Source organism: Dermacentor variabilis, chromosome 2 (assembly GCF_050947875.1).
Source record: "Dermacentor variabilis isolate Ectoservices chromosome 2, ASM5094787v1, whole genome shotgun sequence".
Taxonomy (NCBI): domain Eukaryota; kingdom Metazoa; phylum Arthropoda; class Arachnida; order Ixodida; family Ixodidae; genus Dermacentor; species Dermacentor variabilis.
Window position 1 is genome coordinate 172,687,095 of NC_134569.1, and position 14,109 is coordinate 172,701,203.

The window sequence follows — 14,109 nt, forward strand, 5'->3', positions numbered from 1 at the left end:
GTACAAGTTGAAGGTCTACAGGTCAACGCCCCTACATCCAGTCATGATGACTAGGAAGTCGAAAGCGTCTATGAAAACGTGGAATTGGCGATGGTTAAAGTCAAAACAAAATGCACTATACTGATGGGCGACTTCAATGCCAGGGTAGGCAAGAAGCAGGCTGGAGACAAGTCAGTGGGGGAATATGGCATAGGCTCTAGGAATAGCAGGGGAGAGTTATTAGTAGAGTTTGAATAACAGAATAATGTGCGGATAAAGAATGCCTTCTTCCGCAAGCGGGACAGCCGAAAGTGGACGTGGAGGAGCCCGAATGGCGGGACTAGAAATGAAATCGACTTTATACTCTGCGCTAACCCTGGCATCATACAATATGTGGACGTGCTCAGCAAGGCGCGCTGCAGTGACCATAGGATGGTAAGAACTCGAATTAGCATAAACCTGAGAGCGAACGGAAGAAAGTGGTACATAAGAAGCCGATCAATGAGTTAGCGGTAAGAGGGAAAATAGACGAATAACGGATCAAGCTACAGAACAGGTATTCAGCTTTAACTCAGGAAGATAACCGTAGTGTTGAAGCAATGGACGACAATATTATGGGCATCATTAAGGAATGTGCAAAAGAAGTCGGTGACACCTCCCTCCGTTAGACAGGATACAAGTAAGCTATCGCAGGAGACGAAAGATCTGAACAAGAAACGCCAATCTATGCAAGCCTCTAACCCTACAACTACAATAGAACTGGCAGAACTTTCCAAGTTAATCAACAAGCGTAAGACAGCTGACATAAGGAAGTATAATATGGAAAGTATAGAACATGCTCTCAGGAACGGAGGAAGCCTAAAAGTAGTGAAGAAGAAACTAGGAATAGGCAAAGATCAGATGCATGCGTTAAGACAGAATGGCGGCAGTATCATTACTAATATGGATGAGATCGTTCAAGTGACAGAGGAGTTCTATAGAGATTTATGCAGTACCAGTGACACCCACGACGATTATCGAAGAGAGAATTCTCTAGAGGAATTAGAAATCCCACAAGTAACGCCGGAAGAAGTAACGAAAGCATTGGGAGCTATGCAAATGGGGAAGGCAGCTGGGGAGGATCAGGTAAAAGCAGATTTGTTGAAGGATGGTGGGCAGATTGTTCTAGAAAAACTGGCCACCCTGTATACGCAATGCCTCAAAACCTCGAGCGTACGGGAATCTTGGAAGAACGCAAGCAAAATCCTAATCCATAAAAAAGGGAACGCCAAAGACATGAAAAATATTAGACCGATCAGTTTGCTGTCCGTTGCCTACAAACTATTTACTAAAGTAGTCGCAAATAGAATCAGGAACGCCTTATACTTCTGACAACCAAAGGACCAGGCAGGATTCCGTAACAGTAGACCATATTCACACTATCAATCAGGTGATAGAGAACTGTGCAGAATATAACGAACCCTTATATATAGCTTTCATTGATTATGAGAAAGCATTTGATTCAGGCGAAACCTCAGCAGTGATGGAGGCATTAAGGAATCAGGGTATAGACGAGACTTATGTAAAAATACTGAAAGATATCTATAGCGGTTCCACAGCCACCGTAGTCCTCCATAAAGAAATCAACAAAACCCCAATAATGAAAAGCGTGAGACAAAGAGATACGATCTCCCCAATGCTATTTACAGCGTGTTTGCAGGGGGTATTCACAGACCTGGATTGGGAAGAATTTGGGATAAGAGTTAATGGAGAATACCTTAATAACTTGCCATTCGCTGATGATATTGCCTTGCTTAGTAACTCAGGGGACCAATTGCAATGCATGCTCACTGACCTAGAGAAGCAAAGCAGAAGGGTGGGTCCAAAAATTAATCTGCAGACAACTAAAGTAATGTTTAACACTCTCGGAAGAGAACAGCAGTTTGCGATAGGTAGCGAGGCACTGGAAGTGGTAAGCGAATACATCTACTTAGGGCAGGTAGTGACCGCGGATTCGGATCATGAGACGGAAATAATCAGAAGACTAAAAATGGGCAGGGGTGTGTTTGGCAGGCATTCTCAGATCATGAACAGCAGGTTGCTATTATCCCCCAAAAGAAAAGTATATGATACCTGTGTCTTACCTGTACTCACGTACGGGGCAGAAACCTGGAGTCTTATGAAAAGGGTTCTACTTTAGTTGAGGACGACGCAACGAGTTATGGAAAGAAGAATGATAGGTGTAACGTTAAGGGATAAGAAAAGAGCAGATTTGGTGAGGGAACAAATGCGAGTTCATGAGATCATAGTTGAAATCAACAAAAAGAAATGGGGGGTGCATGGGCAGAACATGTAATGAGGAGGGAAGATAACCGATGGTCATTAAGGGTTACGGACTGGAGTCCAAGGGAACGGAAGCGTAGCAGGGGGCGGCAGAAATTTTGGCGGGCAGATGAGATTAAGAAGTTTGCAGAGACAACATGGTCACAATTAGTACATGACCGGAGTAGTTGGAGAAGTATGGGAGAGGCCTTTGCCCTGTAATGGGCGTGACCAGGCTGATAATATATATATATATATATATATATATATATATATATATATATATATATATATATATATATATATAATCTTCTCAATTCACAGTCTTTTCGTAACATACCACAGTTTGCAGTGACGACCGATTTTTCTCAAGGCTCACAAGGCTTTTCGGAAGCACGCCCTGTGCTGGGCGCCGAACGTGACGGGAGTTATGAAGTTCGGAATGATCATACGCGTGTTACGAGACCGGCTTCGCATGGCGCGTCTGGTCGCTTGGATTGAATCCAAACAGTGGCTTTGGGTGCGGAATAGCACCTTCCGATCAAATCCATAGTTTGATTCGAGAAAATGGCAACTTCGGTTCTTGCGTTGGCGTTTCTTGTGGAGTAACGGCAGCAGTGGAGATGAGAAACGCGTTTGAAGAAATGGCAGAAAGCGAATTCCGGCGTCGCTTTCGTCTCTGGAAACAAATAGCACATTTGTTGGGCGTCCAACTCCACCCCATCATCGAGTGCCAGCGTGCCACTGGAATGTTGCTGTTGCCTCTTGGAGAGTGCGCCACTGTTCTCGTCATTTTCTTTTTCTTCCTCGCTGTCCGCGACACCGCCTAGGGACAACGCAGAGAAAGTAATAGTTATAATTTGCAGTAGTTACACGCGTTACTATTCGAAAACGTGTTTAGGCTTGAGAAGAAAAAATGATGTTTTTTTAGACAAAGGTTTCACTCATTGGAATACGGGAAACAGCTCGTTTTTTAGTATACTGAGTGCAAGAAGGCGAAAAACTAGGGAAGGAAACTTCCGGGGAGTGCATCGCTTGCTGGTTGGCTGCTTTCGCCGCCATGTTCTCACAAATTTTGGAGCATACTGCCAATTTGTGACGTTGCAGCAACCGAACAGAGCGGGTATCGAAGAAGGATCTCCGATCGCACCCCTCAGCTCAGATCGAGCGACAAAAAGGAGACAGAATACGGGCAGTCTGTTACGTCGTCGAGATGTGGGAGTCGGTACAGGGTAATCAATGCGAAACCTCCAAAAACCATCTTTTTTCTTCGCCAAGATAACTGGCACTACCCACGGGCTCGAGTGCTCTTGAATGACATTTTTCCTTAGAACGTTAGTGACTTGCTCTGCAGCCCGCCGTGGTTGCTCAGTGGCTATGGTGTTGGGCTGCTGAGCACGAGGTCGCGGGATCGAATCCCGGCCACGGCGGCCGCATTTCGATGGGGGCGATATGCGAAAACACCCGTGTGCTTAGATTTAGGTGCACGTTAAAGAACCCCAGGTGGTCAAAATTTCCGGAGTCCTCCACTACGGCGTGCCTCATAATCAGAAAGTGGTTTTGGCACGTAAAACCCCAAATATTATTATTATTACTTGCTCTGCAATAATCTTCCGTTCCGATGAAAATGCTCGATAAGGCTGGTGGCGACCTCGCGAATATGGCAGTGTTTTAACCTTGGTAGAAGTAAAAAAAAAACGGCAGCTTGTCAGGATATCACTTGTACTAAGACTTCACGTTGACATAAACACTGGCACTTGCTCACCATGTTCTGAATTTTTGGTTCAAAGGGGCATATACGTTATTCGTTCGGCTTATCGGTCTCGTTCTTCACGACCGTAACGGGACTGTACGTATTTTCGTCAAAGACAGCGAGCTTCATGTGTAACGGAAGTAGTACTGGCGCGGCAGAGCACTTCAATGCCCACAACGACGTTGTTCTGTTGGTCATGGACACAACGCTACTACGCACCACTATGTCCTTAGCGCAGAAATTGGTGAGTGGTTAAACCATGGCATCAAAACATCCGCCGGAATCAACAGAAGCGATGGCAGGAACAGACGCTAGTGAGCATGCAGGCAGCGTCACCTCATCAGGAAGAAAAGATCACCTTCAAGAACATTTACACTTGAAGAAACTTCATGTAACCTCGAACAATGAGTCAGTGATATGACGATCTTATATGAGTATTTACAAGACCTCATAGTAGGAGAAAATGAAATTTCAGAAACGGAGTATCCTCACATCACTAAGAGACTGGGAGCTTTCGGTGCTGTAGTCTTGCTTCCTGTCATCGCCTTATAGAAAGCTATCACTATACTGCTTTGTCTTTCCGGCGAAACTGCAGCCTCCTTTGTATAACTTTTTGTGTTGGTTTACTGTGAGTGCGAGTGTAAGCGTTGGAGCGCATGAATGCTATAGATTCCGATTTCTAATGAATCCAACTTGGCCTCATTTCGGTTACTAAGTGAATTATACTTATTATGTCGTGTCCATGCAAGTGGCGATGTTTCTGTCTCTAATAAATGATGTAAATTATTAGAAGTTCGTTTTTTCTCATGAGCCGTAGATAACTGCCTTCGGGAAACAGAAGCAATACTGAGGCACCAGATTCAAGTGAATTTCAAACGCCCGTGAAAAAAGTCTCTGTCGAAGGGGGCATGTAGGTCTGCAGTTTTTTTCCTGTGTTTTCAGGGTCAACAAAGCACGGAAAGCAATGTAGAGCGAGGTTACCATAAGGAAACACATTGATTCTCTAAGCATAGGCAATACATACCGTTGGCAATAATTGTAAATTGTCTAGCTCTTCTTTCAAAAACGATAAACTTTGTCTTCCGCATATATTTACATATTTTGTGTGTGTGCATGGTGTTCGCAAGTGGACAAGAAAAAGTTGAAGTTAAAAATTTTCATGAGATAGCAGCTGCTTATGTTTTAATGTGCTTATCCTCCTATTGTCAGAATTTGCAAAAAGTAACGTCAAACTGTGAATTAAAGCCCACGCATATCCGCGCCAGCAATGATGAAGTAAGTTTTTCGTCGCGATGAAATTTTAAAGGAGAAGATGGAGGCAGCTAAAAAAAACCTGAAGTGATGTAGGCAACAAATATCCGCTAATGATAGTTTAATGGGGTGCAGGATTCGGCATCGCCCGGGGGTGGCTCTGCCCCCCCACCCAGAAGGCTCTGAGGGGGCTCGGGTTCCGGAGCCTCCCCCCCGCCCCGTATTCTGCACCTATTTGCCTGGTTCTCTATTCATTGTTCAATCATCATGCACTTGGTTGCCAGCTTTCTGAACCTCTTCCTCCATTCTACGGTATAGCAGAATCGATTATGCTAATGATTTAGTGACAGCCCCGTTGAAATTGGGTGGTGGCAAACAGTCACCAAGCCTGCTTGAACAATTCAGGTGTGCTGCACAGGATGTTGATTCTAGCAGTTTTGTATACGTCTCCTTATTATTCTTTCCAGTGTTAAAAATATCTCCATCTACATTGTACCGTAACCTATGGTTGCTACAGTTGCGATTGTATCAATCTCTTCCCTCTTTTTCTTTCTGCCAATACTCTAAACCTGTCTTGCTTATCTCGACTGCCAACCGATTGATGCTTCCACCCACTTTAAATCCAAGCTGTCCAAGCGCTTTAAATACAAAGCGCACTCGGGCGCTGCACGCCGTCTGGTGGAAGGCACGGCAGTTAATTGGCACTTGGCGGTCCTGCTACAGAGGTCGGCAGCGATACATAGACTCAAATCCGCACTCCCCCCCCCCCCCCCCCCCCCTTTGCGGCTGCTTATACTCGTTTTTAAATTTTATCTTTGGTTGCTTGCTCTTGCACGACATTATCGACGTGACAAGGCATGACTTAGCGCCATTTTTACATTCGTAAGGTATCTACGAGTCACTTAACCAAGTGCTTTGTCAACGGTGCTCTTCGGCGCTCGTTCCTGCAGCGAGCGTCGGAGTCGGCATCCCTGGTTTAACGGAGCCAACTAGCACTGCTAAGCATGAAATAGCGAACGCAGCGTGAAGCGGGTGATGAAAGATGGCGATAGCGGAGCGCTCAAGGAGGAAAGCGGACGAGGAGGGTATGACGAAAACATGAAAGTAAAGTGTAATGCTGCGAAAGCCGGGCACGGGGGCGACGATGGCCAAGAGGTGGCGCCAGGGTAGCATGCCTCGTATGTTCACCGACGACGTCACCGATACCACGTATGGAAACGAAGCCCCGACCTCGGATACTCCTCCGCTTCCGTGCCACAGGTAATTGGCGCCATCCACCAGGAGGGTGGGGAAGCAACTGCTCTTCCCTTGCGCGGCCTCTTAGAACGGAGCGAGCATGCGCATCGATCCTGGAGGCTGTGCGCTATCGCTCCTCCTCTCAACTCCTCTCTTCTGATCGTGTACAATACCGAGTTATGCGAAAATATTTGTTTTCGGAAACGAAAGTCAATAACACGAGGCGAAAAATCTGCTGCATTGGAAGTGGAATCTATACACGTTCTGGCATATGCTGGAATACTCAAACTATGGACAAGACTGTGTGCGTGCTGTTTTCTATAATACCCACGGTGCACCACCCTCCAGTTCACAAACGATGCCTGGGGCAGCGCATACTCAGGATTAAAAAAATACGTGCCACAGACAGGTAAAAAAAAGCAAAAGTACAGGCGCACGGCGCATGGGGAAGGGTGGAGAGGGTGCGGAGCGTATAGGCATAATAAAAAGGAAAAGCAAAAAAAAAACGCTAATGATAGGGGGCGGCAGCGCGGCTGCTGTTCTTGTTGCCATGACAACGTAAACAATCGTGCGCGCCGCCATTTTGCTAATGCATCACCCTCCTGTTAGGGCCGCAACTGAAGGGGACATTGGCGCTAGCGTCGAAAGAGCGTCTGCTTCAAAAAAGCCAATGGCAGCCATGCGGAGATTCACCCCTACGACGAAGCACTGCTTGAGCGAACGCCTATATACGGCGGCTGCTGTGAATCGTGTCCACCTACCAACCACACACTGCCTCTTGCGGCCTCCTAATTAGTAAGGCAATCACGCCACACTTGTCTACGTTTGCAAGCGGCCTCGCGAGACAGATCGCTCAAGCCAACAATACATCGAGATATGAAAAGACGTATACAGCGAAGCTCAAATTTCGCATTAGGAAGTATCGTAATTGTCCGTGAATTTTTTTCTGGAAGTGATTACGACATACCTTGATTTCAGATACATCGAATCCGCCTCATGTTGGCTAGAATACGTTGTCATAAACAAAACAAAACAAAAATAAATAAAAAGAAGCAAGCCTGTCAGAGAAAGTGCAACCAATTATATTTATCTCTGGAAAGTATGCACAACTCGGTCTTGGAACGCACTTTCCTTTGCTTTTTAATACGCACTGGGCATGTCGAACGCGTTGCACCCTTTCGACAAGGAGTAATGAGCCTTGAATTATAAAAATGCAGCATTTATGTGTCATTTGAAGTATCAGCCAAAGCTTTGTTTGTGGTTCACTCAGTAACTATCGGCGACAGCCTAAGAGCAGCTTGCTGCGCCGCCACAATGTCGTGCGCTGCTATGGTAAAAAAAAAAGACAGCAGAGGCCGGTTGAGGCAAGCAATAGAAGCATCACCATGTCAATAAACATGGCGGTGCCCGTCTATGGCAGCATCGTGAAAATCGTTTCTAAAATCTTGTACATGACTTACCCAAAAGAATTCAGCAACAGCTACAACAGTATAGCTTTACCGATAGTCAAGATTATGTGAACAATGGGTAACGAGGAAATGTATGGAATTCAGCGAGATGAAGAACTCCTCTGCGTGATCGTATACTCGACTCAAGGAATCCCTCAGGATCAAAACATTTACGCCCATACAGGGAGAGAAAAGGATATTTCAACAGGTGCACTGAGACCTGGTTTCCACAAAATCAAGGCTCATTCTTCGGAAAAGGGCGAACAAAGGCTCTCTGGAGCACGTGTGGATATTGTGACGGAGTAGTGGCGTTGAAAAGAACAGACTTCAAAAACTGTTAATAGCTGAACTTTTTATTGGGCGAACTTGTGCCCACAAAAGGAAGTTACTCATTCATGACGATGTGATGGCGGCCCTAAATTCATGCGGCGACCAACGTCGCAAGCTACAAGCACGACACTGCGTGTGCTGAGCTGGCGCCTCCAGCACGCGTCACCGAAGATTAGCCTTTGGCAACCAAAACCAAGGTGCCGGGTGAGAGCGCCGGCCATAGCGTTCACGCGCCGCTGCGTAGCGTCGAGTGTTCAAAGCACGACCTGCTGAACTCCAGACCTGCACAAATCTGCCTACTCCAGCACGCCGGGTCTAGTTCGCCCCTTTTGCCGCTACGGACAAAACGTACGAGCAGAGTGGCGCTACTTATAACCTATTCACTATCCTCTGCTTTTGCGATTTGTTCAGCGCTCGTGTTGCCATTACGGCAGGCACAATGCGCTTGTATTGGCGTTAAATGAATAAATTCACAAGTACAAAAAGTAAACAGAAATTCGCGAATGCTTGGCGTTTGAATAGTGAAACTAGAGGAGTAGGATCGGTGCAAGAAATGCAAACAAGCAAAGGTCGCAGCTGTAATGCTAAATCGACGGCATAAATTTCCCTTTCCTAGCCTCCGTAAGAGTCTGGAAAAGTTGTTTTAAGAGGTTAAATAGGCAAATCTAGCTTTTTCGAGTTGATTACAGATAGCCTAAAGTCGTAGATTACATTAGAATTTACTGCTGTGCGCCGTAATGAAAGGCAGATGACCTGGTAAAAGTATTCACGAGTAAGTATATGTCCAATTGGTTGGTCGATTCTGTTTCAAGTAAACGTGAGCATATATTGTTTTTAATGTAGTTGAATGTCCATTTTAGTAGAAACTTTGCAAAAGCTATCCCACTGCTTGAAAACGTGCTCAACTGCAGGACTTAAATTGTGTCACGGAACTCTTTTCAAACTGTAAGGATAGCTTTTATGGGTGGCGCGGTGGAAGCATGACGGTGGTGCGAAAGAGACGTACGCAGTGAAACTGCATGAGTAATTCCCTTTCGGAACCTTTAATGCAGTACGATGCAGGGGCTATGAATCTCACCTGCACCCCTAAAAAATCCGAGCTATTTCTGCCATCCACCGAGTAGCCGAAAAACAAATGTCAAGTATACACGTAATCCTAAACCACATGCCTGTTACTAGAGTGCAGAGGCTCCGGGTGCTCGGTTTAAACATAGAAAGCAACCGGCTCAACACATATACACTACATACATTCCACACCACAGCCGATCACACCCTGTGCCTTTAAGGTCGAGTCTCCAATAAACATGGCGGACTAAAGGAGGCGGCACTTCTCCGCTTAGTCCAGGCCTTCGTTAGCAGTCCAATTACATTCGCAACACCATATCTATGTTTTCTTGAATTCGAATCAGATAAGATCGACACTCTTTTGCGCAGGATATATAAACTCGCTCTGGGGGTCCCCATACGTACCTACACTGAAAGAGTAATGCTTACTGGCACCTTCACCACATTTACTAAACTCAGGGAAGTCCACCTCAACTGCCAATATAGCAGACTTTCTAACAACGCAACAGGTCGACACATAGTACAAAATCTTTCTATCACTCCTGCAGCCATCATCAAGACTCTGTACACCATTCCACATCACATACACGAGAACCTCTGAAACCCCCCCCCCTTCCCAAAAACATGCACTCTGTGCACCACAAACAGCGCAGGAGGCAGCGAGCAAAGGCTCTCCCAAATCAATTCTCCACCTCAAAAGACGTGCTTTATGTTAGTGCCGCCGAATATGGGAACATAAATCATTATGCAATATTAGTCATTAACTCTGACGGCCAGGTCGCTGCGGCCGCCTCCATTTCTGGCTCTTCCTCGGAGGAAGCGGAGGCCGCGGTGATAGCCCACGCCCTCACAATCCCAAATTCATAAGTTATCGTTAACGACTCGAAACTAGCCATAGATAACTTCGGAGTGGCCAGGTTCTCCAAGCCAGCTTTTTTCCCTCCTCTTGGCCAATCCTTTCCGTCAAACTGTGGCCCTACTCAGGACTAGCACACATGCAGCTCCAGGATACAGTCGGGGTTCAACCATCACATGTGTCAGACCTCGCCACGGAGGAGGCGCATTTTACAGCACGGGATCGGCTAATTACCTACCACGACATCTGCACAGAATACCGATTAGACCGTTTAACCTGTCCGCCACTCCTGGGCAAATCGCCTCGCAGGCGCAAGTTTTCTGGCGATAGCTGCAGACTCGCACCTTTCCCTCCCCTTACCTCCTAAAGCGCATCCATCCCTCCATTTACATTTCTCGCTCTAACAAATTCTGCGTCTTTCCCAAAGCAGACGTAAACCACGTCATGTGGGGATGCCTCAAGCGTCCCCTTCCCCCTTTCTTCAAGCAAGTGATATGTAGTGAGCAGCACTGGGAGGCTGCAGTGCGCAGCTCGACACCCGACCTTCAAGAGGCCATCCTGGAGTGGGCTGAGAGGATAGAGGAGGCCTATTTCAAGTAGATTTCTCCCCCACCTTCTATCCCGTAGCCCCCATCCCTTTTTGAGGGATAAATAAAGTTTTTCATCATCTAAATCTGACCAGCGGCTCATGCGCGTCGGCTTTATGTATTATTCGTCGAACGTTCTAGTGTAATCGCTCGTGCCCACGTGGTTTCCAGAAACTACTACACAATGCGTATCACGCATGACATCTGACAATACAAGGTTCGGCGAGGACATACACAAGACAGAAAGAACGATATCATAGTGTAAGTTCCAAAGCATGCAGGTGCGTCTTGCGTTGGGCGATAACGTCTAACATTTGCTAGCCGGGGAAAAGAGGTCACCGGAGAAACAAACAAGTACACGTGTCGATATCCCTGGAGACGTTTGCAAATAAAACTCCCACACTTTCTTGTTTAGGCCGACTATCCAAATAAACGTTACCTCTAATGACAAATGCTGTCCACATCTGACCACTAAATCGTCGTTGAGTTCTCGATTACACTCTGAGACCGATCGCGGACTCCATTTGCGAAGCACTCAGGAATTCCATGCTCGACTTCCTGTGCTGATGACATGCCCAAAACATACCTTTGTTTCCTTTCACTCTCTGCGTCGCTTACTGCATGACGGAACACGTGGTTTACTCAAGTATTCCACGTTGCGAGTCCGCAAGAGCACTGCGACGGCAGCAATCGCGGTGAGCACTAAAAAGCTCGCAAGTTTTAGAGAAGCCATAATACGCAGAATTCTTTGTAAGAACAAGGGTCGCAGATATTGGCGGCGAAATGAGACGGGCTGCGTTTGAGGATGGCAGCAATATATAGCTCAGAAATGTCTGCACAACTGTGTTGACGCAAATATGTCAAACCATTTATCGCTAAAGAAGAGAGCCACATTCACAGAAGTTTTGAGCGTCAGGCGAACATGACGATTGCCAAAGAAGAGAAGCGAAATTCCGTGTAAAGAAAAACGGAGAAGCTCTGATGTCCGTCTTTGCGAAGATTCCGTTCGCGGTGGTCTATGAGGGTTGGCAGCATTTGGCCTTTACAAAGTGGCAAGTGTTTCTCTGACTTGCGTGTCTCTTCTCTGCTGCCATACAAATCAGCTCAACTGCGAAGAGCAGGTACCTCAGAGATGTTTTTTCTGCAATGTTAACTGCAGCTTTACGGGGATAGATTCCGTTCAAATGTTTTTGTATTCAATTTATGCGCACGCGCCTTGGTTGCGTTGGTGTTGGGCTGCTACGCACGACGTCGCGGTATCGAATACTGGCAGCCGCTTTTCTGGTGGAGAAGAAATGATAAAACAACCATTTTCTTGGAGGACGTTGAATAACCCCAGGTGGTGCAATCTTCCGGAGTCTCCCCCTAGGTCGGGTCTCCTAATCTGATCCTGGCTTTGGCAAGTAAAACATCATAACATCTTAATAAACTTTATTACGGTATTTATTTTAAGACTTTTCGCTTTATTCGCTACTACAGGAATACCTAACGTATGAATTTACTTAAAAACTGTAGGAAGCATGTGACGCCCCCCAGGCATTTTGTTAGTGTCACGATCCACCCGGGCTCGTGAACAAGGGAGGGCTCGAGGCGCCCTCCGATAGACGGACGCTCCGCAGCGTGATGGCGCTGAACGATGACTGACCGGCGAGCAGCCGTGCTCGTGGGTATTTATTGCGGGGCGGTGACCAATGTTGCCTGCCGAGCTTTAGCAGGCCACCGAGCCTGTTGGCGAACTAACATTGTGCCTGGGAGGCGTCACATGCTTGCTACACCCAACGGTCAACTACACCCAACGGCCGAAGGCAAGCATGTGTGGGATTGACGCGTAAGCCAGAGCTGAGGGCACCAAATGGAACTGTTCTACATGAAGTTCTACTGGCAGCTGTTTTCGGGTAAAGCTGCGCAAGTGCGGATAACTCTCAGACTTGCTCTGCTATGTTATATGTCTTCTCCCGCGTGTACTGGGAGGAACAATCGGACAGTTCCAGCAGTGCAGCAAGCGTTGATAATTCACGGTCCCAATGAATAATGAATTAAAGAACCCTAACGCGAAGCCCGACGGCCAATACAGTTTGACTGTGCATGCTTCGCGTGCTGTAAGCCTATACGTACGGTGCTGTACAAAACCATGAAGACTGCACAGCTATTAATAAATTAGAAGATATTCTCTGTAAAGAATTATTGCACAACCGTTCCAATCCGTGATGGCACGCGAACAGGAATCCCCGAAAAAAGTGAAAAACCTTCGTGATGAAGAACTCACTTAGCAATTCTCGGAATCCGATATTTTTAAACTAGCACCTTACGTTGAACTCCTATGCAACATGCGCCCTACCTCGGCCATATAATATATTGCTAGCTCTTGCCACATGAGAATGCGGGAATAGACATGTGCACAAATCACAGAAGTCACTAGCACGACAGCATACCCACCTAAGGGAGCTACGGCGTAGGCCTATTCCAAAGTTTTCTCGTATGCAGTTCTGCAATGAGCCCTGTACAATTGGTCAAAAATTTTGTGGCCACGCCCGCATTGCATGTCGGTCAAGCGCATTCAAGAATACCGCGATAGCTGCCCATATGATATTAGGTGTGCACACTGATAATGCATGAATAGACCGAACGAAATTAGAGGTATTCTTTCTGATCCGGCGCTTTTTCACCATTAGGCTTCTGCAGTTGATTAAAAGTATTTGGACTTCAACTACCTTGCGCGTCTGTAACGTGACCTTACGGCAGCGCGCAAGCTCACGGCGTCAAATCGAAGTGTACACCATAAAGAGACATTAATATCGCGAACAAAACTGAATTTCTTTTCTGAATGGCCGGCGAATGCCTCGTCTGAAACGAATAAAAGATTGCTGACCACACAAGGCTCATGTTCAGGCTGTTCGCGCCTGTCGGATAGCGTGAACTTATTTGGGTATAATAAACCTTTGCCCTGCAGTGGGCGCAACCAGGCTGATTACGATAACGATGATGATGATAGCGTTATCGAGCCCTTTTGGCACGTATACGAGTACGCCCTAGCAACTCTTCTTTGCTGAGAATCCGTTTTAGCAGGATTCTTAGCCTTCCATTGCCGGTAGGAAATTTTGGCGACGTGCAACGGAAAGTTGTGAATTACGGTAAAAGGGATCCTCATCAAAGAAGAGTTTACGTAGTGAAGTGGTATGCGTGCAGAAAGGGCCCGATAACGTGATAGTGCTACAGGAATTTAAGGTTTCGCGGCTTTGTTGCAATGTCGATTATGGATTCCAAATTTTTCTGGAAGTAGTGTCAGCCACATCGAGTAGCCCA